The sequence below is a fragment of the Acomys minous genome (genome assembly GCF_964271855.1).
Source record: "Acomys minous genome assembly, chromosome: 3".
Classification (NCBI taxonomy): Eukaryota; Metazoa; Chordata; class Mammalia; order Rodentia; family Muridae; genus Acomys; species Acomys minous.
Window position 1 is genome coordinate 110552054 of NC_140485.1, and position 27130 is coordinate 110579183.

Consider the following 27130-nt stretch of genomic DNA (forward strand, 5'->3'; position numbering starts at 1 on the left):
GTTGGACAGCAGCATTTATTTGTTTACCTCTTGACAACGGCCGCAATATAACCAGCTACCTCAAGCTCCTGCAGCTTTCCCCACCATCACAGACTACGCTCCAACTGTGAACTGTTGCTTCTGTCAGGATGTTTCTATCACAGCGACATAGAAGTAACTAAGAGATCCTGTTACAAAAAATGTGTTCATAATCAGGGAGGTTCACTGCTCCCTTGGCATTCCTGTCCTGTGGTGGTGTTGTCACAGCTCCTATGGGAACTTTTTCAAAATGGAGTGCTTGGCTGAAGCACTTGACTTCTGTGCTAAGGCCTTTTGCTGGTCTTGAGTCTGTTTCGCCTTCTGTTTTAGGTCACGGTTCATGACCTCTTCTGTATTGTATGTGCCATATACTGAGAGCTGCTTGATGCTGTAAAGTTCTTCTTCATCCCCACTTAGAATGTGTAAGAGGTTTAACCTCCCTGCCCCTGACTCACAGATACTTGTTCCAGAGCCAAGAAACTCGCTCGAGTCGGCCTCCTGCAAAGGAAGAAGGTGATTTCTATTGGTTTCGCTCTTCACACAGAGCTGCCGGTGTGTGGGCCTGCCGAGGAGCAAGCTGATGAAAGCAAAGATGGTGGCTTGCCAGCTCATGTTTGCCTTTCTCTCCCGGGTGGATCACAGACACTGTCTCGAGGGGGATGCTTCAAGACAAACGAGCTGTTGAAGCGTCATGCTCTGGAAATCCTGCTGATAGACATAAAGGGTATTTTACTGATCAACCTCGAGTGGTTTGCCATAAAGGAAAAGCAGTTTGCATTGCCCATTTTAGAACGTGGCCGTGGGGCCCATTGTGCTGGCTTCAGGGGCACAGAGTTTTTCCTGAAAGGAAAAATAAAAGTGCCCTGTGTCTCTCAGCCTTTCCTTTTCCTAAGTCCTTCAAGGAGCCTATCAAGAGCAGCCAGCCTGTTTCCTGTCACCACATTTGGGGGAAAATGTCAACACCTTCACTGATGAGGCTAAGAGGGGGCAGGGCAGAATCTTCTAGTCCTTGCTTGTCCTGGTATATCTCTGTCACCTTCCTCGTCCCCTCTTCCTCGCCTGGCTGTTCTCGTTACTGTAGTGCCACCACATGCCGACTCCCAAACCTTAGACCTCAAAGCAAATGAGACACGTGTTTCTTAAACTAAAAAGTTACACATAGCCCTTGACTAAACTGTGTTCTGTTTTGAAAGATATAATTATTCTGCATCCAACTAGTGACACTTTTAAAAAAAAAAAAAACGAACAAGAAACTTAAAGAGATGGCTCAGTGGTTCTGAGTACTTCCTGTTCATGCGGAGGACCTACGTTCAGTTCCCAGCACCCACACCAGACAGTTCACAATTTACTGTGACTCTACTTCCAGATTCCCACACTTTCTGCGCCCCCCCCCCGAAGGAACCTGTATGTATGTGGTGAACACAAATGCACAAGGGCACACACATATACAAATACATAATACTAAGTACATCTTTTAAAAAGAAGAAAAAAAAAAAGATGTCCTGCATACTGTTCTCTGAATGGTGCACTGAGTGGGTGCAGGGATGGCAAAGGAAGTTTAATATAAAAATTTCTTCTTTTGTGTATCTTACTTCTCCTTAGGCCTAAATTCTTGTCTCTTATTGTTCGTTCACTGCCCGTAAAGTTCCACTGCCACCTCTTCACGCTTCCTCGGGGTTCCATAAAGTTCTATAGTCTCTTTGGAAATTTTAACCTAAAATTTTTGAAGAGGCAATAGATTTACATGGCTTAGACCTCAAAACAGCTCAAAAGTGGTCCTAGAATTTAAAAACAAAAACAAAAACAAAAAAAAAAACAACCAAAAAAACTTGCCGCTTTGCACCTCTCTGACCCAGTAGGCTGGCCACCCTGCTTCTCTCGTCTAAAGAGAACCACCGTCATAGCTCGATGCCAGATAATATCTAGCCCAAGCGTGGAGCTGCAATTGCAGCCTCGTGTGGAACAACAGCAAAAACAAGATCAAGGACTGCACCGGGGCATCCATCCCAGTGCTAGCGGGACACGCTGAGTGCATCTGTGGCCTTATTTCCGGCAGCCAACATAATAACTCTCTTTCTTTTGCTATGTTCTTTGGAATAAGAATCTGTAGAGAGCTGAGAATGGTGCTGTACTCCTGGGAGGCAGAGGCAGAGGTAGAGGCAGAGGCAGAGGCAGAAGGGCCTCTGTGAGTTCGAGGCCAGCCTGGTCTATAAAGGACGGCCAGGATGACACCGAGAAACCCTATCTTGAAAGGAAAAAATCGGTGGAGAGGATGTGGATGAATGTGGTTTGAAAAGTCATGACAGAAGGGTTCTAAACACCAAGGATGGGAAGCCCAAGCCATGACATAACCCCACCAGGCAGAGAATCGTGGTGAGGAGGTGAATTGTTCAAGATGTTTCCGGAGGAGCCTTATGTTTTGATTTTAACGTTTCCGCTGCTGGAAGAGGCCGTTGGTTTCAACAGGGAAAGTGAAACTGTTTGTTTTCTGCAAGTTTTCAGATCTCTTCTGGGTCCTCCACCCCTGCCACCCCCCCTCCCACCCCACCCCATGCTTGAAGTGGAGGCTAGGTGCTTGTCTAAGCTAAGAATGGGACCTCTTTTCCCTAATCTGTCACCTCTGGGGTCAGCAGACGTTGCTCCCTTCCACAGAGGCTGCTTGGTGCCTCCGTGGCTTGTTAGAGTGGTTCCCCATCGACTAAAGATAGGGTCAAGGCGTGTGAGCTGGGAGAAAGTACAGACCATTGCGGGGCTGAAGTCACAGTGTCCTTGGGCAGAGCTGCTCATCGACTTCAGAGGATGTTGTACTTGGGGAAGGAATGCAGACCCTGTAGTGCTGTTAAACGGGCACGTGTGAAGCTAACTGGCCTGATAGCCACGGGCTGGAGCCCTGTTTATCCACCCGAGATAGGAAGCAAGGGATGATGATAACAGAGACTCAGAAAAACTGCTAGGGAGGCAGGGGCTTGGAGTCTGGTGCGTTTTCACATTTTATCTTGCATGATACAGTAATTACGGAAGGGACCGGTGCTCTTTTGATCAATAAATTCTTGTGCAATTTTTATCAAAGGAACCTTGATAACTTATGAGAATTCCAGTGGTCATCTTTTCAAAAGTGACACTGTCCTTATTACTGCTGAGAATCAATAAATAAATGTGTTTTGTGCACTGTTTTCCCCTCACCAAACAGCCTTAAGCACAGGCCAGGATTTCTGGGAGAGGTCCCCCGGTTCACAAACCTTTGCAGTTCTCTTCTCTCCTTTCCTGTCTTAACCCCTGTCCTGGTGGCAAAGAAGAGATAGCTCTTCACAGGTAACTGTCTGAGCGTGATGGGCACTCAGCCCTAAGTCTTGGATGATCCTTGAGCTCGCTTGTCTTCAGTCGTAGAAAACCAGATGCTCTCCAGAGAGGGGAAGTGCACACCTGCTGGGACACTGATTCTGTTAGGACTCTCAGGAGACACTTAGAATAGTACCCCATTGATTGACTGGGATTCAGGCATTTTTTTGTTTTTTGTTTGTTTGTTTGTTTGTTTTTCTTTTCTTTTCTTTTTCTTTTTTCTTTTTTTTTTGACAACTGTTGAACTAAATCAGAATTCATTTGAACACTGTAATTCTGAAAGCAGTCACACTGACCAAAGAACCAAACAGGCTGGTTGGGTGTTTGGTTTATGGTAGCGCTGCTATCCTTCTCATCTTTGAGTCCTCAACAGGGAGACAGGATGTGCTGACAAAGTATGCAAAGGAGCCCCTCCACCCTTCGATTTATTACCCAGGAGAATGTAAGACTAAGCTCCAGGGGGCTGGAGGGGTGGGCCCAGTCAGTAAAATGCCTGCTGCACAAGCATGGAGACTTGAGCTTAGATTCCCTAGGCAACTTCTCTCCAGAGAGCAAAAAAACATTTACAAGGTCTTCCCCACCCTTCAGTGCTGCCATGACAGAGTACAGACCAAGCAATGGCATGGCATGACATCCACAGAGATGGGGTAGCCCTGCTCACAGGGCGTGGCTAGTCATCACTGGAGGTGGCAATAAAGTCAAGTTCCATCCGGAAGACACACAGTCAACGAGTCAGACTTTTGTCTTCTTTTATTGAGAAATGTCTGCCTGCCACCTTCAACTCGGCAAACAGTCGAGGGAAAGTCAGTTTAGCAGTTTGAGAAGGAGACGGAAAGCGCTGTAGTGGTTTTGCTCTGAGACATCAGAGCACTCAGATAAATGAAATGCACTCTGCACTGTAGGGAATGATTTCAAGCTCCTTGCCCACCAAGTGTTTCTAAAAGCAGCCAGGAGGCTAACGGCTTCTTCTTGCTGGAAATATTGATGAATAATGTAGTTGTAATGAAGGATGGCTTCATGTAAGTGACGAGGAAGAATCACAGATCCTCACAGTGGTGCGTGTGTGTGTGTGTGTGTGTGTGTGTGTGTGTGTGTGTGTGTGTGTGTGTGTCTGTGTCTGTGTGTCTGTGGTGGGGGCTCAGTCCATTGGTATTTGCTATTCACAGGATCCTCTGGGCACCAACATCAGCAACCACCTTAGTTTGTAGAAATGAAGAGTCTTGGGGCCCTTGCCAGGCAAGCCCATCAGAACCTGGCTTTTAACACCATCTCTCACCCCGTCCCCAGATCAGATTTATATGGACATTAAAATCTGAGAGGCGAGGTTCTGAACTCAAGTGGACATGTGTTGCTTATCTGCTAGTAGAGGGGAAAGATGACTCAGGTCATCAGCAGGGTTCTTAAAGTCTGTTACCAGGGTTAATCATTTGTTTATTTTAGCTAACATGGCCTGCTTCCTCCAGAGCCATTTACTGTGCTTCTCAGTAAACCCCTGACTTTGGCTCAGGCACTGCCTCCTTCCCCACTGTCTTGACGGTTCTCAGAATGAGCTAAGCACCAGACCATCTACTCTTTTAGCTGTTGCTTTTGTCTGCCATTTGGAAATACCACTGACATCCTTAGAAGCCTGGGGGCCATAGGCCTGTCAGCCACTGTCTGTTTCTTTCCCTCCCCCTGCCCTCCCCCCCCCCCCCCCCCCCCGCCTCCCCACCCCGCCGTGGCTGGAGTGGCCGTATCAGTGAAGTGTTGCTGTCTGAATGAGATGAAGCTCATTTATTCTATCAAAATAACTGAAAGGACCAATAGCTGCATGGATCCACTGTAAGGGTGTGCAGGGCAGAGGCAGGAAGATTGGGAGTTCAAGTTCAGTCTGATCCAACATAGTAGAGACCCTGTCTCAAACAAACAAAGCCCAAACCAAGACTCCTGTTTGGGAAACTGGCCGTTTTCCTATCAGTGAGAAAGAGCAGTGATGTCAGCTTTATATGTTGCCTCGGCTTGAATTACTATGAACAATGTGAGCGTTGCTTCAGTTTGCTTTCAATAAGTCCATAGTCCCACGATAACTTTCCCTTAACCTTGTCAAGCCTGTGTTTTAATTTTAGCTTTTATACTTGTTACTGGCCGCCTTCAGGCACTCTCTGGGCATTCTAAGAGAGTTACAAGTTAGCTGCAGGACCAGAGTGAGCACATACAGCATATTAGTCTATTATATGAAAAAGAGTGATGTTTGCATAGGCCGGCCCACTCAATGACCATCAAAGGAGATTTCTTAATTGACAGGTTCTACTTTATTATTCATCTAGCTGCATAAAATTTACAAAATTTCCCTACAAATATATTTCCTTATAAATAACTGATTGAGTTGACCCCCAAACTGACAAATACATTTCTCCCATCACATATATAAAATGCCGTGGGGAGCGGGGAGAAATGGATTCTGGTGACATAGTGGCTGACCAAATACCCTAAGTAATGGGTGCTCATGACTCATTAAGTACATTTTGGATTAATTTGTATTGTTCATGTATTTACTATGGATAAATAGAGTGTATATATATCCTGTGTGATGTTAGGATTAAAATAAGATGCCAGGTAACAAATATGATATGGAGAAGTTTATTGTAGAAGTGTGGGGAGAGCAGGATAGGCAGAGATGCGCTTCAGAGGGAGAGACAGAGACACACAGAGAGAGAACAAAGAGAAAGAGCAAGAGAGACGATGTGGGTTTGTCCTTTTATATCCTGGGCACCTGGTACACCTAGTGGCGAGCAGGCGATGACATCATAGGTTGCTAGGCAGCCTGGAGGCAGGTATGCTAGCAAACACTGTGTGCATTAGTGACTTTCCTCCTTGTTCTGATAAAAGACTTGACAGAAGGAGCCTCTGGATGGGAGGGCTCATTCTGGCTCATTGTTGGAGGCTCCATCAAGGTGGTAAAGGATAGTGTGAGAGAGGCTCCAGCTGTGGCAGCAGCAGTGTGAGGCAGCCGATTCCGTTGGACCAACACTCAGGAAGCAGAAACAAAGATGCTTTATTCAATTTCTTCTTCTTGTTCAGTCTGGAATTCCTTAGCAGTTGAACTCACAGAGATCTTCGTGCCTCTGCCTCCCAGAGTGCTGGGATTGCAGCTGTCCTTGAGCAGGGTTAGTTTTAAAAAAAGACAATTAACTGTAATTACCTAATGCCACGCACTGCTTTTCCTTAGAAGTAAGAGGAGATACTCCTAGGTAGATTGCTGTGCTGGTTTGAGTCAAGGCGCATTGAGATTCATAGCTCAGGCCTGGGAAGTGGCTCTGCACTAGAGCACTTGCTGAGCATGTTGGCTGCCAAGGGTTCATTCTCAGTCTTGCCATGACAGGGGAGGGCGGCAGCACTAGCTAGGTCCTCAGCCCTATGGGTACCACATGCAGCACAGCTATTCCGCAAGGCCTCGCTGTATATTTTATCTACCGAGACTAGCATGCTCCAGAGACATCTGGACATTCCACATTTACTCCCCCAAATTACTCATTCTTTCATTTTGGGCCAAAGTTTAAAAAACCTCCCCTTCAATCCTACATTCTCAGTTCACCTTGATGCCTTTAGCAAACAAAGTACTGGTATCTTAGTCACTCGGCTTTCTCAAGGATGAAATAAGACTGCTCAAAGTACCTGTTGTATAGTTTGTTGGAAGGTTTAGAAAATGAACACACTCACGTAAAGTGCTTAGGCCAGCGCTGAGTGCGTAATAAGTACACGTGGGTTACACGTACCTGAAATTATGTTGCTGTTATCCCTGAGCTGTGTGGTTGTGGGCAATTTGCTTTGGTTCTCTGGGGTTGCTCTATATTTGTGAACTTGGGATAGTGGTGCCTATTTCGCGATGTAAGAGGACAGACGCTAAGGCAGGTGCTCAGACTCCACAGAGCTTGGATGCTCACGAGCAAAGCTAGCAAAGCCTGAGTCCGCCCACATCCTCTTACGTTTACCTGGAAACAGGATCCTTACGCCACCAGGTTCGGGCTGGCTAGTTCTTTGTCTCCTGGACACAAGCTAGGATAATCTAGAATGAGGATCCTTAACGGAAAAAAAATGTCTCTAGCCATGGGGAGCAAACCATTAAGCAGCCTTCCTTCATGGCCTCAGGTTCTGCTCCAGCTGCCTTGACTTCTAACTCCTGACTTTCCTTCATGAGGGACATCTATGATGAGAATGAACCCTTTCTTCCGCAGGCTGCCACTGGTCATGAGTTTATCACGGCAGCAGAAGGCAAACTAAAACAGTCCTCTCCTTCTGCTTGGTTGCTGGAAGGAGTTACCTGGAAACAGATTTGATAGACACGTGAAGTAGAACCCAGAACTAGCCTCTTGACTGGCAGCTGGCATGACCTGTGATTGAGGCTAACCTAAGAAAGCAGCTAAGCCAGAAAGCTTGCTCAAAGAAACTCACGCAGCAAGTGGGCACGGACTATCTTGGCCAATGACTCAGCACTTGGGATTCTTTTCTTTTTTCAATTGTCTTTTTTTTTTAATTAATTTATTCATATTACATCTCAATTGTTATCCCATCCCTTGTATCCTCCCATTCCTCCCTCCCTCCCATTTTCCCCTTACTCCCCTCCCCTATGACTGTGACTGAGGGGGACCTCCTCCCCCTGTATATGCTCATAGGGTATCAAGTCTCTTCTTGGTAGCCTGCTATCCTTCCTCTGAGTGCCACCAGGTCTCCCCATCCAGGGGACATGGTCAGATGTGGGGCACCCGAGTTCCTGTGAAAGTCAGACCCCACTCTCCACTCAACTGTGGAGAATGTCCTGTCCACTGGCTAGAGCTGGGTATGTGCACTTGGGATTCTTAGACACGTGAAAGGGTGTCCCTAACAAATGAGTCGGCTATACCCTGAGAGTGAGGGATGGTTGCAATAGAGTGTCAGTGAAATGTAATGTTGCCTAAAAGAAGTAAGGGTTTCTATGAGCCCCCAAGAATGCTAAGTCAAAGAACACGTTTAAGCAAAGATCTTGTTCCCTCTCTTCCTTCCTGCCTTCCATTGGTTTGCTCTAACTAGCTATAAGGAAATCCTTGACTAAGCCCTAAGCTGATTGAGGGCATTAACAGAAGCTATCAAGCTACAGTGGCCTCTGTTTTTGAAGAAGCAGCTAGTGGGGTAGGCGATGGCTAGTCTCTGCGGACCTCTTGGCAAAGAGTCTGGCAGTTAAAGGGAACTGCAAAAACAGAATCACATGAATAAAAACCAAAGCAAACACATCGATGACACATGACACAGCGGCCATGGGCTACTTTGACTCTTCTGACTTCTCTGGATGGAGGGTAAATACAGGAAAGAGAGATTAATGTCTGAGGATGGTGATCCAGATGTGCATCCCCTAAGAGAGCCAAGGACCCAGCCATTTTCTGCTTTCTCTCCAGGATCTCCACAGCAAGAGCAAGGTTCAGATTGGTTTCCAATTTGCTATGAGTGGTTAGAGCTCGGAGGACGCTGGAGGACTGCCATGCTGTCTGCTGCACAGACACTCTCCTCTGCTTTCTTTCTGCCCATGCCCATTTGCTTAAAACCCTCACACATTTTCTATCTGCAAATCTGAGTAAAACTGACTTTGAGGTATTCCAGTATTCCTGAGGCAGAAGTTTTTGAAAAAACCAAAAACCAAAAACCAAATCAAATTGGCTCGTAAGAACAGAAACCTAAGTAAAGGTTAGTTCCACAGAACTTAATTGATGAGAAAGTTTTGAATTTTTTTTCCCTTTCATTTTCCCCTTCTTCATTTTGTTTCCTATATATTAAATAAATTATTTCTTATTATCTAGGGAATTGCATTCTGGCTAGTGACATCATCATACATGAACACGATGTCAACATTAATGATATGATTACACAAGGACACCATTTTATAGGCATTTATTTATAAAATAAAAAAGATTAAGTATTTTTTATTCTGTGATCTCACATATTTATTAAAACAAAATAATATACTAACAGTACTCTTTGCATTCTTAGGGACAAGAAAACTGAGGTTTAGAGAGACAAAACTGTGCAGCACTGAGTCTTTTTATTTTTTATTTTATTTTTTTCTACCACAAATGACTCAAACTTGCTCCACCACAGCCATGAGGTGCCCTAGTTACCTTTGCAGGCCTTGGTGACTGTATGGAGAAGGAAAGTAACCCCTGCTCAGGAGGTTTGGGAAGCAGATCAGAGCTGAGCTTGGAGTTGAAGGCTGTCTGGAAGAGAGAGATGGATAGCATGTGGGGTCCTGTCCCGTCCTCTGCCTGATGCCTCTGCTCTCAAGACATTGGTCCTTCTTCATGCATGAGTAGTTGCAGCGTGGTAGTTTTCCACACTGTGTGGAAACTGGTTATCATTAATCACTGCGTGCAGCCCTGTTTCCTCCAGGGGGCTCCTTTTGGATGCTGATAAATCTTTCTAATTAGCTGGAAAACTCATGAAAACGGGACGTCATGTTTTAATCATGAGGCGCTTGGGCCACTGGCATTTTGTGTCCTAGTTGAATTCTTATTTTTGTTTAGCCAAATCGGCTTGAGCTTATAGCGTTTTTTAGTAGATCTTGTAAGTCCGCAGACCTGGGAGTTACAAAGACCATGAATTATTTTCAGTAGCATGATCACAGAAATGCAAAAGCGGGAGTTGAGGGGGGAGGGGGGTGCGACACACTGTGAGTGCTTGATTTCCCTGAGGGGGGAGGGGGGCTCAACACATTGTGAGTGCTTGATTTCCCCATGTGGTGGTGGAACAGTAAAAGATCTCTGAGATCTTCTCAGATAATTCGGGGTAGGCCGAGTTCTAACGAAAAACAAAAAAAAGCAAGCATCCTGGACGAGAGAGAACATGGGCTCTCTTTCTGTTTTCTTCTTGGATGTCAGGAGTGAACTCTCACAAGAGTTGCAGAGAAGAATCAGGATTAGAAGCCCCACTGCAGAGTTAATAGAGAGACTCCCAGATGACCAAAATGAATGAGTGTCTATGGAGGATTCTGCCACAAATGGGACATCTATAGCCCAGCTCAGCCCTCCATGGCTCAGGAATCACCCAGGAGAGAGGGGGCTATTGTAAGTGCTAGAGGTCACGGAGGATCAGAGAAAACAGTGTCTTCTGGATGGGACAGGAACACCATACTAGTGAACTCAGCTGTGCTTGCCTGCACAAGACCTACGTAGACCAAGCTAGTCATCACTCAACACAGAAGGAGGAAGAGCCCATGAGCCCATCCCTAGCTGAGGAGCTGTTGATGCTCAATGGTTTCTGAGGGGTGTGGCCCCTGATGGGTGCACCACACTCTCCCGGATGGCCCCACACCAATGGGCATCACCACAAACTGCAGCCAGGCGGCTAGAAAAGTAAAAAGAGAGAGAGAGTATGAAGTTGGAAGGTGTTGCGGTAGATCTAAGAGGAGGGGCAGTGAGCCTCAGTATCCATGCGTGACATTCTCAAAGAAATTAATATGAATATTATACTAAAATACATAAATAAGATGTAAAAATTGTAGCAACAATAGCAAAGAGAATTTGGCTTTCAGGGGGAGGCGTGGAACTTGGTCAGAAGATCACGTCTCGGCTGAAATGTTCTCCGTATTGTGATGTCTGATGCCTCTAAAACTTTAGCGCATCTCAGTATTGTGTGGAAACCATAGCACAGCACAGATTTCTGGGACCCACCGCCCCCTCTTGCAGTCCTTGGCCTGGAAGATCTTGAGTACAGCCAGGTGTTTTTATGTTTTATGACTTCTCAGTTGGTGCTAGTTTTGTCGCCACCAAAATGTGAGTGTCTGCCTTCCATCTTGGCTCAGCATTAACTGCCCACACGATCTGAGCACATCTTGCTATCTTCCTCCTGCTGTGCTGAAGTCAGCATGGTCTTAGGTGCCTGACAACCATCAAAGCATGGACTGGGATCTGGCTGATAAGACCATTTGGTTCATTTCCTCTGTCTTTTTGAGTCAGATCCACTTAGCTGAACAGCGTTGGGAGGTTTTGTTCTGAAGCACTCAGGACATTAGCTAACACTACCTGTGTTAGTTTAGAAACTCTTTCAGTGACCTGTGGCCTGGTCTCTCTCTCTCTTTTTTTTTCCCTTGCTTCCCTTCCCTTTGCTTCTTTATGATTTCTTTCAGCATCGGTGTTTAAAAAACAAACCACTGTTGCTTCTGTATGATCTATGTCTGTGCAGATGGTGTTTTGTGGCACCATGCTGGGCACTCACCACCATATAGCTGAACCCCCAGGCCTGCTGTACGTATTTTCTTGTCTTCATATGCCCCACAGCACATAACAGACAGTCTGAGGATGGAAAGTCTTCAAAAAACACATTTCTTCCTGAGTTGAAACTCTGGATTTTAAATGACACTGTGTTGCCAAAGGTTTACATGGAAAACAGTATCTTTTGAGATGATCAAAATAATCACAATTATCCTTCACGCGTGGATCTTGATTCGGTGCAGGTTCCTACAGCCGAATCCCACAGTGGGAGGGACTTGACCAATATAAATTTATTCCTCACAGTTGGAGAGTCTGGCAGATTGTGGAGGCACTGGCAGGCCTGGGATCTGGCTAGGATCTTGTTTTGCAAAAGGCTGTTTTCCCATTGTGCCCTCTCATCACAGAGAGCAAAACTCCAGAATTCGTCTCCTCCCTCTCCGGCTCCCCCACCGCTCTCAAGTTGTTTATGTGTGTGGCTCATGCTCACCTTGAGTTTACAGGCCTCTTGCCTTTGTCTCCTGAGCATCACTATTACAGTCGTGTACCACCAGGTACAGCTTGCAACTCTTCTTCTGGGGATGAATTTAAGGAGAAAGTAAACATTCAGTCCATGGAAATGGGACTTAGAATTTCAAAAGAGTTGGAAAGCAAACAGTGCTTTCTTGGTCTGTCTTCATGAAAATTGCATTTAGCGATAGAGCCTTCTGGACTAAAGTCTTGGTGGAATATCCCACATAAGATTGTATAGTGTTTCTCTACTAGGATTTCTGGGAGCACCTCTCAAGCTCTGTGTCTTGAGAGAGGCATTTTCCTGGCAGTCCTGGAGAGCTAGGCCCCAGAGCTCCCTGAAGAGATAGTGTTCTGTAAATATAGGCCCACTGAGAGGCGCAGATCCTCTGAGGGGACTTTGCCTACTCTGAAACCAGTAGGTTCTTTCCCTCTCTTTTGCCTCAGGCAAGCAAATCACTGGGCACGTGTGTGTGTGTGTGTGTGTGTGTGTGTGTGTGTGTGTGTGTGTGTGTGTTAGCTTCAATTTCACTTACTGAGCTCTGCAGACTACCTTTATCTTGATGTTTCCTTTGTTCTTTGACTTTGAGATAGGATCTTGCTATGCAGTTCAGGCTGGCCTGGGAGTTAATTCTGCTTCTGTTTCCCTCGTGCTGCGATTAGACACACCCAACACCATCCCTAGCGACAACACCATTTTTAATTGCTCAAGAAATTGCCTTTTAAAGTTTTAGCTAATAAATGAAATCCTTTTAGTGGGAAACTGTGACTTTCTCTTGTTTATTCATTCTAAAATAGGAACATGAATCACAAAGTCACAACACAAAACCACTTTGGAAATAGTTACTCACCTACTTTCCTAGTAACTGAACATTTCCTGTGATATGAAGAGAAAATGTAGTGTTCCTTTGGTGCCTGTGAGTTGGGGGAGGATTGGTTCCAGCACCCACCTCCTTGGATGCCAGTCTCCACAGATGTTCAAGCCTCTTGTAAAAAATGGCATAACACTGCAGGTAATCTATACACATCTTTTGTGTATATTAAATAGTGCTGAGAGGTTACTTGAGATACCTAGTGCAATATAATGCTGTGTGAACAGTTGCTATACTGCATTGTTTAGTGACTAGCAACAAAGGCAGCAAAACAACAGACATTGTGCAAAGTCACAACTGTTTGTTTCATAAAATATTTTGGATCTGCTGAAGTTATTTTCATAAAAGTGTGTTTGTTTCTCTTAGTTTATTTCTTAACCCAGCTATCATACAAATAATTGAGACTCTTTTATATTAGTTTATAAAGCTTTACAACACAACCTTGAACAGTTTAAATCGGTTCTTAACCCTTTATATTATCCTGACTCCATCTTTCTCAAAATCCCGAGTTACTTGCTTTTTTAGTTCTTTCTTTGCCCAGCTGAATCATCTTCATGTCTCCTGCACTACCCCAGTGAGGGGCAGGGCCAGCTTTGTGCAGCAGCCCTTGACCATCAATATGACCCCAGGTGTCAGGGCATTCCCATGGCCTTTGGTAGTAATATAGGCAATACATGGGCACAGACCCCTGCTTTCTCAATGATTAACCCGTTTCTGAGATTAAGGGCCACCCCCCCCCCATTCAGGTGGCTCCTGATAGGCCTAATCATCTCTAAAAATGTCCCACACCCAATAATATCTTGGTGGTATGTTTCATGAGTTTTGGTTCAAACCACAGCACAGCCCCCTGTTTCTAGATGTCTGCACATTGTGCTGCTAATGTTAGTGGGGAGGGGGAGGAAGGCAAAAGCATATGTAGTGGTCTGTCACTCTCACTGATAGCAGAACCCACATTTCCTTTTCAGAGCCGTCTGTCCTCCAATTTGTGTTCATAGAGCTGAGGCTCAATCCCCTCCATTCATTCCAGGGCTGGGCATGTGCCCTGTTTTGACCAACGTGACCCACCTAGCTATGTGACCGAGGACTGCTTCCTTCAGCTTTAAGAGCTATGCATGCCCACCATGCCTTAGCTATGACGATGCCGTGCCATGAGCACATGTGTATTCTTGAGAAATGAAGTGTAGAGACTGAGACACAAGACAGGGAAGGCAGAACCTGGATTCAGAGGTGGATCTCAACATCAAGCAATACCTCTTCATGCCTGGACTTTCTTAGTTACGCCAGCCAGGCATGTTCTTGGTCGGAGTGGGGCTTAGTTGAGTTTGTTACTTGCAGCTAAAAGAGAAAAGAAAAGCTGCCACTCCTGCCGTCTTGTTAAAAAACAAAAACATAAACAAAAGAACAAAAATCAACCCAAGTAGCAATTGCTTAACAAGGCATTGATGATTATAGCATTGGTACAAGAGACTACTTCCTGAATAGGACACCAATAGTTCAGGCTCTAACATCAACAATTAATAAGTAAATGAGACCTCATGAAACTAAAAAGCTTCTTCTGCAAAGCAAAGGTGAAAACTTATAGGACAATATAAACACCAAATGGGGGAGAAGGTCCCTCTCGGTCATAGACCTAGGGGATGGGAATAGGGTGAAAGAGGGAGGGAGGGAGGAACAGGAGGATACAAGTGATGGGATAACAATTGAGTTGTAATCTGAATAAATTAATTAAATAAAAAGAAAAATTTAAAAAACCACTAAAAACCTTTAACTCAGCTACAGAGTGGGGTACAGAACTGAACAGAGAATTCTCAACTGAAGAATCTTGAATTGGCAAGGAGCATGTAAAGAGATACTCAAACATCCTTTGTCATCAAGGGAAATGCAAATCAAAACAACTCTGAGATTCCATCTTACATCAATCAGAATGGCTAAGATCAAAAACTCAAGTGACAGCACATGCTGGCAAGGATGTGGGGAAAAGTGTATAACTCCCCCAGTGTTGATGGGAGAGCAAACCTGTACAGCTACTTTGCAAATCAATTTGGCAGTTTGTTGCAGGGTATTTGATCCTATTGTAAACCTTAACATTGTGAGCTGTAAGAACCCATCTTTTGTTTGGTGTGGTTCAGTCCTAACACACACCTTTAATCCAAGAACTTTCTGTTTATTGTAAAAAGGTGAATATGGCGTGGTTCAGCCAGTCCTAAAGCAGGCCTTTAGTTCAAGAGCTTTCTGTACACAGGATTTAATAAAGTTAACGCGAGGTCAAGAGGCAGAGCAAGAAACCAGCTGACAGGGCTTAAAGAGTAGCAGGGATTTTGAGTTGAAGGGTATTTAAGACTGTGGACAAGAAGAAAGGGCTTTTTGAGCTTTGAGCTAGCAAAATCTTTGGCTCTTGAGGTCTTTATCTCTTTAGTTCTTTGGCTCTGGGGCTTTTGGCTTTCTCCTCCTGGGCTGTCAGCTGACCTAGCCAGCTTTTAGTTTTGAGCTTTTGGCTTTTAGGTTTTGGCTTTTTCCTCTGAGACATAAGCTGAGTAAGAAGGTCAGTTGGGTGCTTTCTCTGCCTCTCTGAGCTAGCAGGTTTTCATCCCAGCATCTGGCTTCTGGGTCTTCTTTGGTAAAATAGAACGATTTGGGATTTGCATTCTTTAAAACAACAGTGGTTTCTCAGAAAATTGGGAATAGATCTAACCTCAAGACCCAGCTGTACCACTACTGGCTGCATACCCAAAGATGCTCCACCATACAAGCTATGTTCATTGCAGCCTTATTCATGATAGTTAGACTCTGGAAACAAACTGGATGTCCCTCAAGCAAAGAATGAATTTTAAAAAAAATCCTGTGGTAAATTTATACAATGTAATACTATTCAGCTATTTAAAATATCGACATTATGTAATTTGCAGGCAAATGGATGCAACTAGAAAATATCATCCTGAGTAAGGAAACCCAGACCCAGAAAGACATGCATGGTATGTACTCACTTATAAGTGGATATTAGCCATAACGGACAGGATTACCATACTACAGTCCACAGAGCCAAAGAAGCTGAGTAATAAGGAGGGCCCAAGGGAGGATGCTTGAGTCTCAGTCAGAAGGGGAAATAAAATAAACATATGAAGTAGATGGAAGGAAGGAACTGGGTAGGAGGGGGTGGGGACCAGATGTAGGGAGGGTGGAGGACTGGGAGAGAATAGGGAAATTGAGGGGGCATCTCTGGAACAGGGGAAGCTCCTGGGAGTCTATAGGGGTGAGACCCCCAGCTGAGACTCCTAGCAGCAGAGGATATGGAGCCTGAAGTGACCACTTCCTGTAGCCAGGTGGGACTTCCAGTGGTGGGAGAGGGACACCGACACACCCACAAAACCTTTGACCCAAGATTTGTTCTGCCTATAAGAAGTGTAGGGATAAAGATGGAGCAGAGATTGAGAGGGAATGGCCAACCAATGACTGGCCCAACTTGAGACCCACCTCATGGAGAGAGAGCCAGTCCCTGCCACTATTAAAGATACTTTGCTTTGTTTGCAAGAGGCTAGCATAACTGTCTTCTGAGAGGCTTCATCCAGCAGTTGATGGAAACAAATTTAGAGACCCAAAGCCAAACAATAGGCAGAGCTAGAGGAGTCTTGTGGAAGGGTGGGAGGAATGATGGAGGGAGCTGGAGGGGACAAGGACACTACTACAAGGAGACCTACAGAGTAAAGAAAACTAGGCCCATGTGGGCTCACAGAGACTGAACCACTAACCAAAGAGCATATGTAGCAGATGTGCAGCTTGGTCATCATATGGATCCCCTAAGAAATGGAGTAGGGGCTCTCTTTACTCTGTTGCATTTGGATCCCCTTTCTGTAGCCAGGCTGCCTTATCTGGCTTCGGTGAGAGAGGATGTGCTTAGTCCTGCTGTGATTTGGTATGCCAGGGTGGCTTGGTACCCATGATTGGCCTTCCCTTCTCCCCAGAGAAGGGGAGGAGTTGATGGGGGGAGTTGGTGAGATGGTGCAACATGAAGGAGAGGAGAGAGAGGCTGTGATCAGGCTGTAAAGTGATGAAATAAATTAATTAATGGGGAAAACACATTACGGAGCTAAACTTTGTGTCTATCCGGGTTCTGGGGATCTAGCTCAGTTTCTTACACTTGTTTTATGGACTGAGATATGACATAGGTGCCATATTAATGGTGAATACGTGTCCTATATATGTCACTTCTAATTCTACGTCAACCACTGGTAGAATCTTCACATTTTTAATTATAATTAGTGGTTGGCTGATTATTATCTTCATCAAGTGAACTCAACAGTTCACAATAATTAACAGTTAATTATTTCCACCTGTAAGGAGCAAAGTATTAAAAACTGGGCTCTACAATTATCAAGGGAGAAACTGCCCTTCAGTCCTACTACCTCAGCTAAAACCAGGCTGTTAATCAACAGGAAGTTTTGCAAATTTCTAACACAAACCTGGTTAATGTTTATTCTGGACGTGACACAAGAGAGATTCAGATCCTACGGCCAGGTCTAAGCTCCTTGGAGGGTTTCAGAGGAATGGGCCAGGTTGTTCTATTTAATCTAACACTTTTAGAATGAAGGCTGAAGGAAGATGCCAAAAACCAAAATGGTGACCCAGACTCTGGTAACTTTGTCTCCAGTCACGAGCAGTCTCCTTCCCTGCCTTCTTTGCCGTAGCCCGATCAATTGTGTGTCTTTCTTTAGTGTTCTCAGTCAGAAGCCAGGAGAAGTTGGAACATTTGGGGCTAATTTTTAAATTTCAAACTAACAGCAGTTTAGCTGTCTGACTCTGAGATGAAAAGTGACTTTCCTTCAGTGTTGTCATCGTCACTGCACCCAATCTGTTCTGTCTCAGCTATGAGCATCTGGACACTGAGGCATGTGGGTAGGAAACCAAACCAGCGAGGTTGGCATCCAAACGAGATGAGAAGCTTTGACTGATGGCGTTCCTCTCCTGCATCCTTTCTTTCATCTTACTCTGTTGATGTATTCTGGATACCTCTGTCTGGAAAGCTGAGTATGCCCTCTTTCTTGAGCAAGGTAACAAATGGGAAGTTTTACTGTTCAAAATAGGTAAATGAACAGAGCAAGAAAGCAGGTGAAATAACTCCCAATTCCCTACCCATCAAATGTCCTTCATGATGAGAATCAACCTCACCCTTCTGGCTCCTGGGTCTAAAGTCATGCTGGTCCCAGCAGGATGGGCACTCTATAAGAATCAAGTTTCCTTTCCCACCAGGAAGTGTTTGCAGTACATTTGTTTTTTTTCTTTTTTTCTAGAATGTGGTGGTTAGAGAAGGCCAGGGTTTAGGTTTTAGGTCAGGGCATTTCTGAGGTAGAAAGGGGCCATCGTTAACATTTTCCTTCTTAACATGGTTAGCACAGTTACATCTTACCCCCAGAGACAATATAAGCTTCAGCTAGTTCATTGTCTCAGTTGAGTTTTAGCATAGATCCCTGGAGCAAACACAGCCTTGGCAAGCAGTCACCAACTAGTTGTTGACAGTCTACAAGCAGGTGTGTGCACTGTGGCTGTTGGGCCGCATGCACAGCAGGATCACTATGAATGCAATGCGATGCATTTGTAGGTGGTAACTATGCTGCAATGTCAGAAGTCTGCATGCCCACATGGTGTAAAGTGAATAGGGGCTAAAGATAACTCCATCCTTATGCTAGATAGTCTTAGCACAGATTAAACAATGAGTTGTTTTTAGGGAAAGGCTGCACACTGTTAATGCTAAGTTGTGAAGTTTAAGTTGAGTTCTAGACCACCGCCATTGCTGGAACTCAGAGAATTGGCTACAGTCATGCCCCAGGGCCATGACTATGAGAAAGATTGTTGTGAGATTTAGTGAAGAGGCGTTTGTGCCTGTGGTGTATGTCTGTACACGCAAGTGTGCAGGTCCACGTGCCCTCAATGTGATTGTGTGGAAGCCAGAGGAGGAAATCGATTTCCTTTCCTGTTACTCTCTGCCTTACTTCCATAGCACAGGAACTCTTGAAGACCCTGGGGCTTACCACTGTTCTTTTGGATAGACTGATGGTTAGCAAGCCCCAGAGATCTTTCTGCCCAGTACTGGGCTTACAGGCACATGTGACCGTTACTTTTTTTTTTTTATGTGAGTGTTGGGGGGTCAAACTTAGGTCCCTACACTTGCACAGCAAGGGTTCTTACCCATGGGTCCATCTTTCTAGCCAAAATCAAAGGTTCAATCAAAGGCTGGGCATCTCTCTCACTCCTACATGTGCCTGAAAATATATATGTTTTGTCACAATGGACTCTATTTAGGTATGTGGCTACCTCTGTGCTGATGTGTAATTTGCATTGAGGAACAGTGTTCGTATTCTACCTGTTATGGCTTTCTTATAGAAGGACTTTTATCCATAATCTAGCTCATCCTTCTTTATTCTTATAAAAGAGGGTTTTGCAAAGTCATAAAGTCACCTTCCTGAGGGAAATACAGGGATTACAGTAGTGTGGGCAATCGAAGATCAGGACAATTGCCTGTGAAATCTAATTTAGGTATAAAGATAGCACAGCAGCCATATGTAAATGGTTCCCTTATGCAGAAACAATAGTTTTCACTGAGAAATTCAATAGAAAACATTAGCCATTTATCATCCTTAATTATCATTCATCTCTAACTGCATCTGGTTTGCATTTTTTATTAGAAAGCTTTTTTTTTTTTTTTAAAGTTGAACCAGGACATTTTTTTTCTTCCATTCCTGATTTCATTTTGTTATTCTTTTTAAAATTCCATCACTAATTCCCATGATGCGAGGAGGTTTGTATTTCATAAGACACAATAAATCAAACAGCTGTAACATTGTCCTTGCTGTGTGTTTATCACAGGCCTCCCATTGCTGAGTTTACTCAAGGTTAGGGAGTCACACTGCTTAGAGGACGAACTTGGGCAGCGCTGTGGGTATGCACGTAGCCCTGCAGAGCAGGGGAGGGTATCAATCCTCCATCGGCTTGAGTGGGTGCAGCTGTTTCTGTACGTCGAGTGGCAAAAGCTGACCCCAGGACATGGTGGAATTTGAAAGCTCTCATCCTGTTATTCTGGACAGTGTATGGTGTGCGTGTTCAACTTTCTCATGCATAACTTATGGCGTGTAATGTCATTCTCTTGTGAGATGGTAGCAGTAATGTTTATTAAGTATTTCCTGGGGCTGGAGATGGCTCCGTGGTTAGGAGCACATCTTGCCCTTGCAGTTGACCCATGTTTGCTTCCCAGCAAGCACGTTGGATTGTGTAGAAGCACCTGTAACTGCAGCTCTGGGGGATCAAACAGGCACACACGTGCATATAACCAAGCACACTGCATACTTTTTTAAAAATGAAGAAATTCCTGTGTGCTTTGCATTGTGTGATGTGCTTTTGCACATTATCACGGTCACTTCTCACAGCAACTCTTTGAGGGAGCTAAATATTATTTGTGTCTCTTTGATGAGCAAACCAGAACCCTAAAGATAATGCTGCATACTGCTTTCCCATCTAACGAGCTTCTGTGTGTAAATGTGAAATAATAAATAAAACCCACAAATCTGCATGAGGCAGACCTTTGTTATGTCTCTGAAGAGAATCATTTTAACAGTTTAAATACCAAAAAAGCCCAGGAAAGTAGTGTTTTGTGTCTGTGCTTGGAAGTTTTCTTTTCACGTAGGCTTGAAGGTTCTTTAGTTTTCAAGTAACGGGTTGCTTAACAATTGGTTCAAAACTTTCTGAAAAACATATAACCCTGGTCTTTTGAGCACATACCATGAGCTTTGTGTATCGCAGGCTGATATACCACAGTTTCCAGGAACAATGAGAGAACTCAAAGGCTTAGGAAAATAGGTGTAGGGGAATGCACAAACATCATTACATGTTCTGAACTGAACACTCTGGAACATTCTAGAAATCACGGATGATTCAGAGTAAACTTGAATCTTGTGTTCTTACAACATTCACCTATTTGTAGGCCAGGTACATGGGACAGGCCGCCTGCTTTCAAGGTGTGACTGACTGTTCTGTGGGCAGCACTGGTAGAGCAGCAGCACCTGCCCACCAAGGACACAGTGAGTTCACTCCTTGTGAAGGGCAGCAGACACACCCAATGGACCAGAATGCATCAGGTTTCTGAGTTCCATGGAGGTTTCTAACAGACCACAGCATCCCCAGCAAAGAAAGCAGATTGGCAGTCCACTAGATTATTAATCTACCTAAATAAGAAAGAGACTTCAAATTATGGAATCCAAAACTGTAACCCGAGTTGACACACTGGAGAGCTAAGGCCACTCCCCAAGGGTCCATACCTAAGCCAATTTATTGCCACTGAGCCCTGACAGAAAAGGAGTTGTAGGTCTCTTTGAAGAAAGGTTTGGGCGTTATTACAAGAGAACACCATATGTTTGTCTCCAGAAGTCTTAAAGCTATTTCTGCACTGTGGAAAATGTAACAGCCAGCACTATGGTGGCTCGGTGATAGGGAACTTGCTTTGCATGCGTGGGGCTGTGGGTTTGAGCCATAGCTCAAAGAAAATATGAAAAAGGAAAGAATAAGAAGAAAAGAAAAATGAATAAATAAAAAAGAAAAGAAAATCCAGAATTCCAGATCTCCAGGAATTAGTAAATACCTACTCTTAATTACATTAATTACCACACCCCGGCCCACAGTAGTCTAGAAGGTAGTTACAATGAGAGCATTCAGTGGTTGAGGACACAGACATCTTGGCCCTGTTTAAGCTACTGTAGACTCAGTGTTGTAACTCTAGTGTGTGACTGAAATAGATGTTCTTGGTCACTGCCAGAGCCCTCATATTTGCTCTTTTACCTGTAGAATGAGGATCATTATCGTTAGATGGGCGTCCTGGAAACCAAAGGAATTTGTCATTCCCACAAAGGTATTAAGCAACAACAACAAAAATAATATCATGGGGGATGGCACAGATTAATGCCACCGCCCAATATTTCAAATTCACAGAGTGATGCCTATAATATTTCCATTTAATCCAGTCACTTGGTCTATGAAGACTTTTAGTGGATCTTGGAAAATAACTACGAATCACACGTTTATCATGGTGGCAATCCTATTTTCATCCACTGTCCCATACATGGTACCTTTGTTGAAACAAATAACCACTATTCCTGGCACCTGGTATTGACCTGAAATAAGCCTTTTATGTCTTACAGATTTGGAAGCTTCTCCAAAAGTTGCCAGCTTACAACGGGCACAGGCAGAATTCAGCTTTAAGCTCTTGAGACAGGGTTGTGCCAGTGTTACCCCGCGTTCCAACAGTGTGCTTCTACATTAGAACACTATATCAAGCACAAGAAAGCAAAATATAAACCTTAGAAGTATATAAACTGAGTGACAGGACAAACCACAAAAATGTAAAAGTCTTCCCCTTTAGTGACATGTATAAGGGTTCAGGTCACTTAGAAACAAAGATGGGAAATCAGTTCATTAAAATGGAAAGAACAACAACGACAACAACAAAAACAATAACAATAACAACAAATAAAGTGTTGAAGTTTTCCCCAAAAATATTCAGCTAAACATACAGCTAAAAACAGGAAATGATTAAAAGAAACAATGGAGTGAAGTGTGGATGCTGTCTTCCAGGGTGTTAATGTGAATCTTCTCTCCTTCCTTCCTCTCTGCATCCTCTTGGTCTTCTTCCTTCTATTGTGTTTTAGTCAGGGTCTTGTTATCTACCCCAGCTGGTCTGGGACTTCCTGTGAAGCTTAGCTTGTCCTTGAACTCTGAGCCCTACTCTTCCCTTAGCCTCTCAAGTACCAGGATTATAAGATACGCCCCACCAGACCCAGTTGTGTCGATTGTGCACGTGTGCATGCGCATGTGTCCATGTGCGTGGGTAGGTGATGATTAGAATTTTAAATACTCATGTCTGCACATCAAGTGCTTTTACCCGTGTCTCTAGACCCGTTTCCTCATTATTTATACTGTCTGGTGTCTTCTCATACACTCATTGACTATTTTTATGTATTCATTGGAGAGGTAGGTATGTATTCAGGTTATCTGCTTAGTTTTCAATCAAGTTTTCTCTCTCTACTCTTGAGTTCTATGTAGATTTTGCATATAAACATCGTATTAATACTTTGTAAATATTTTCCCCAGTTCATAAGCTGTTGTTTCATTTTGTTTCCTTTGCTATGCAGAGGTGGTATGGTGTAATATAGAGCTATGTATTGTTGCTTTTGTGACCATAGCTCTGAGTGTGATATCTAAAAATCATTACCAAGACCAATGTCTATAGCACCTACCCCCATCACACCCCCACCTGTGTTTAAGAATCCATTTTGAGTTGATGTTTCTTTCTTAGGTTTAGTTTGTTACCTGAACTGCTTTTGCGAGCAAATACCTGACAGGAATCCATCTAGGAGTTAGTGTGGCTCACAGTTTGAAGGGATACGGGCTCTCATGGTGGGAACTGCACAGGCTATCATGTTGCATCTTCAGCCACGGAGCAGACGTAGATGAATACCAGTGCTTTTCAGGCCTTCTCCTTTACCCTGTTTTTCAAGGTGTCATCTATGTTTAGGGTGGGTCTTCCTAGCTCAATTATCACTCCTGGGAAAGGCCTTCCAGGCATGCCCATAGACTCTTCTTCTAGATTGTAAATCCAGTCAAACTGACACTGAAGATTAACTATCACATGACCCATAATGAGGATAATTGTGTCTTTTTTTTTTTTTTAGTACTGAAAAAAGAGGTAAAACTGCATCCTGTGTCTTCATGAAAGAACACAGAGGGCAACACACTGGGTGAAGCAAGCCAAAAAAGTTGATCTCATCTATATATGTAATGTAAAAATAGTCAATCTAATAGAGGCAAAGGTACAGGGAATGCAGAGTGTGCATGTTCACTAGCCTACATATCTCCAAGGGCAGGGGTCGGCCTTGGATCCTCATATGCAGCGTCAGTTAACATGTAATTGGCCATTTGTTTATTTGATAATTTGGATATTTGATAATTATGGGATGATAAGTTTTACTTTGGCTTCTAGCTATTTCAAAGTCCTTCATGTTGTAACCATAACAAACATTTGAAAATGATTGATAAGTATGAGAGCACACAGAATGTTTTAAGCTAGGAAAGTTGGTCCTTCTGTCTTGAATGTGCATTCATGTTTTTTAAGAACTCAGGAAGTGTCGGTAAGCCACACTGGACCAGTCCCTTAGACAATGGGATTCTGAGCCAGTTGCCATCCTCACTGAATGTAAGGCAATACCTGCCTGTTGTCTCTTTTCTACATCCAGGCATTAAAATAAGTGAGGTACTTAGAGTAGTAAATATGTTTTGTAAGATGCTACGATGATGGAGAAATGTTAGTATAATCTGCATACACGTGAAGAATGTCGAGCCTTAAAAGAATGTGGAGTTTGAGTGGTAATGATATGTCAGTGTAGGTTTATCAGTTGACACAAACATATATCTGGGGGCATAATAAATTCAGGAGCTATTACAAGTGTAGAAGGGGTGAGCACTTGAGAATTCATCCTATCTTTCCTACACGCGTGCTGTGAACCTAAAACTGCCCCACAAACAAAATCTAAAAACAAACAAACAAAAATAATAATGAGACAAAAATACGGTTGACAAAGTTATCAAATGTCTATAACTTAAAAATAGGAAGACCCTGTCCTCACGCAATACATTTAAAATAATAAATGTTCTCATTGATATTTTTTGTGCCAGTTTGTTAAAAGGCTATAGATTAAAAAGAAAAATTACTCAATTCAGATATCATACGAATATAAGTGCAAATGTAACTTTGTGCGTTGAGTGAAGGTGCATGGATGCGTTGCCTAAGTTTCTATTACTAGTTCAACACACATGTTCAATCAAGTTCTGGGCAAAGTCTACTATATGCGCCGATGACTGTAAGGAAAGAATGCTTAGCTACGGAAATTACACCCGGCAGTTGCCCAAACTAAACACCTCGCTCGGCCTCACCTTTGTCTGCTCCCCTTCTTAGTCTCATACCCATCCTCAAACCATCCCCCCCCCCCCCACACCCATCACGTCCTGTCAGCTCTGCTTTCTATCATCTTTCAAGTCCTGCGTCTGAATCTTGACTACTCTGCTCATGGCCTCATTACTCTTGAGCAGGTCATTGCTTCTTCTTCCAGCTCCCAAGTCCTCACCCTGCTTTCCAAGCCAATTGACAATAAGCCAGATAATGGATCTCCTTGCTAATGTACTTGAAGGAGCTCACGCTATCTATAGTGCTGACTTCACACTTTTTGGCTCACATGCTAGACCCTTCATATTGGGGTGAGGTGCATGCCCACCTCTTATGTTTTTGAGTCATTTTCTCCACTGTCTTGAAGACTCATGATATCTCATGACTCAGGTCCTCTGAAGACCCGGGATTACATTATCTCTTCCTTTTATGGAACTTAAGCTTTTGCTTTGACTCTTTCAGAGGGCTCCCTCTGAGATGGGGACCTCCTTCTGACCGCCCCATGGCTCCCTGTGTTTACCTTTGTATTCATATTATATTCTCACTCCTCATTTTTCTTCTCCCCCTCCCCAACTCCACAGAGAATTATAAACTATTTGGTTCAGGAGCTTAACCTTCTTTGTTCCTTGAGCTTGGCACAGAGATGGCATTTCAGTAAATACTTGGTTGAATGAAAGAAACATTAATAGATAAAAGAGAAAGAATAAATATGCAAAGTTTCCTACTCCCTTTATTGGTTCACAAACATAGTGAAGTTAATCTTCACCAATTATAAAGTATCTCAGGCTCTATGAAGGAACTCACTTTTGTTCTAACCAAAGACACGACTCTTCAAAGACGCAAATGACATTAAATGTTTTGTAAATGAACCCACTGGAGTGCAAGAAGGAATATTATATTGGAAAACATTAAACAACGTGAAACAAAAGCAGATCATTTCCCAACCACAAATTGTAAATTAAAGAAGCAAAAATTTCAACCAGTATTAAGTAAATGCTGCTAACATGTCAACGGCAGGAGACAGCCAAATCAAAGGGAACGGGACTGCGGAATGAAGACAAATGGTAAAAGAAAGCCCATTAGCCAAGAGGCTAAAATGCCAGGAAGCCCATTTGGACAATAGGAGAAAATAAAACAAATTCAAGAGTTGTATAAATGTTTGATTTCTATAGGATTGCCCTATTATTTCTGCTTCTTTTTCTTTCTAAGCTCATCTTAGAGACTTTTCATTTCCAAGGAGAGGCTGTGGCTGTCATTTTATCATGGTATGTGTTTGCTTACATGCCACACAGGCAATGACTTATGAGGAAAGGAGAGCCTTGTAGGAGGCACAGAAAGCTGGGCATGCCTTTAAAGAACAAGTGAGGGCCAGCTAGAAAGAGGACTTGAAAGCCAGAGTCTTTGCAATGTACACCCCAAAAGAAATGCCGAAATTCTTTCCTCTTGTTTGTTATGTTTCTTCAAATCTTACCACTTCAAAACCGGTCTCAGTTTCCCCAGAGTCTAGCTACTCTGGCTATTCCTCCTGGCCTCCCTGAGCGCTTTGGAACTGGCTTATTTAATTGTCCATATTATTGTGTTATAGTTATCTATCATTATGTTTTTGTGTGTAAACATTGTCTCAATAATTGGGTTATTCCCTCTACCAAGAATTATGCTACTGACTTTAAAGACTATTCCTACAGTTATTAGAACAATATGCAAGATATATAGTAAACATTTGTCAAATGTTAGAAATCAATTGGATTAAGTTAAACAAATGCCATTTTATGAGGAAGATTATTTTCCCTCCTTCAAATTTATTAATACAAACAAAAAATCACTAAATGACCATCCTCACTCTTTCTTTATATAGTAAATACTGTTTATCTCCTCTTCTTTTGTAGAATGTAAGTCTATGTTCTACCACACCACTATTTCTCAACCATGGATATACATTTGAATTGCCTGAGAATTACAATCTTCTTCTTCTTAGCCCAACCTCAACTTGAAGATGTAGGATGTTTTAAAAAGCAAAATCCGAGGGTTTGAGACATGGATCAGTGGGTAAAAGCACTACCTATACAAACAACAGAAACAGAGTGTGGACCCAAAGAATGAACATAACAGCTGTATGCATAGTTCATGCAATCTTAGCATGCCTATCACCCAATAGGGACCAGAGACTGTAGAATCCCTGGATCCGGCAGGCCAGCTAATCTGGT

The 27130-nt window shown here is 43.5% G+C and overlaps 1 protein-coding gene across 2 annotated transcripts in view; it reads left to right on the forward strand.

Moving 5' to 3' along the window:
- Positions 1-27130, forward strand: part of TRMT11 (tRNA methyltransferase 11 homolog) — a 144176-nt gene that overhangs the window by 57197 nt on the left and 59849 nt on the right. The window contains exons 13-14 of one of the 2 annotated variants that reach the window (XR_014777889.1): positions 12876-13090; positions 15856-15921. The gene's annotated coding sequence lies outside the window, so the exon portion shown is untranslated. Of the gene's footprint in view, positions 1-12875; positions 13091-15855; positions 15922-27130 lie in introns of those variants that run through there. The other variant, XR_014777890.1, reaches the window with a different exon arrangement.